The 1,205-nt window shown below is 51.2% G+C and overlaps 1 pseudogene; it reads left to right on the top strand.

The window, feature by feature from the left end:
- Positions 1 to 562: 562 nt before the first annotated feature.
- LOC105979954 lies at positions 563 to 939 on the top strand (annotated as a pseudogene).
- The last annotated feature ends 266 nt before the right edge of the window (positions 940 to 1,205 follow it).

Raw genomic sequence — 1,205 nt, forward strand, 5'->3', positions numbered from 1 at the left:
GCAGGGGTGCCCAGGTGGGACCCAAATCCACAGGGGGTGGGGGTGGGGTGCTGGTCGGAGCACACACAGGAGCCCCGGCTCCCTGTGGCGGGGTGGGGGCTCCTAGCACGGTTCTGCGCTGAGCGCTGAGGTGGGCGGGCTCAGCCTCCGCCGTGCACCTAGCCGCTTTGTGGCATGGGTCTTGCCGAGAGGGTGTGCGCAGCACCTCACCTGAGACCCCAGGTGTCTGTGTGGAGCCCTGGCTATGGGTGGCAGTCCACCTCTGGGTCCTAGAGATGCTCTGAGTGGTCTTGGGAATCGAACAGATAAATTTTGTACCCCTATTCCGCCCCCAACTCTCCCCACTCACCGATCTCCTCGGAGCTCCGGGCGTAAGCCACCTAGTAGTCGGCCATCTTCCCCTTCCGTATATTTTCTTTTCTTAACGTTCTTCTCTACACAATCCATTGTCGTGGGATGGTTGGCTATATGAAAACAATATATCACAATACCTTTAACAATACAAAAGATGGCTCTCCCTCCTCCTCCACCACTTCTGCCACCTCCTTCTGCCGCTTCCTTCTGCCGCTCCTGGAGCTGCCTGTGTGCTCCTTTGGTGCGGACCTGGCACCTCTTTTGTGGAGCGGCAGCTGAGGAGACTTCAGTGCTCGTCATGGCCGACAAAAAACCCAAGGAAGGAGTCAAGACTGAGAACAACGATCATATTAATTTGAAGGTGGCGGGGTAGGATGGTTCTGTGGTGCAGTTTTAGATTAAGAGGCATACACCACTTAGCAAACTAATGAAAACCTATAGTGAACGACAGCGTTTGTCAATGAGGCAGATCGGATTCGATTTGATGGCCAACCAAACAATGAAACAGACACACCTGCACAGTTGGAAATGGATGGGGAAGATACAATCGATGTGTTCCAGCAGCAGAGAGGAGGCGTCTTCTAAGCGGGGAGCCTGCTCCTTTCCTCCAGAACTCTCTTCCTACCGACCAAGAATCCAATCTCTATTAGAAAACCACAATTTGGTTCCACCACCTCCTGACGACTACAGTATAGTTTGCTCTTTCTTACATTTCCCCTTCCCCAGTCCTTTATTGTACATAAAATAACTGGTGCATGCGCACAAGCACATTGCATTTCCCTCTTTATTTATTTATCTATCTATTTATTTATTTATTTTGCTAAATGGCCAATGGTATGTTTTGATCGACA

The sequence above is a fragment of the Echinops telfairi genome, unplaced genomic scaffold, assembly GCF_000313985.2.
Source record: "Echinops telfairi isolate 266 unplaced genomic scaffold, ASM31398v2 ScPeMD7_63;HRSCAF=240, whole genome shotgun sequence".
Taxonomy (NCBI): Eukaryota; Metazoa; Chordata; class Mammalia; order Afrosoricida; family Tenrecidae; genus Echinops; species Echinops telfairi.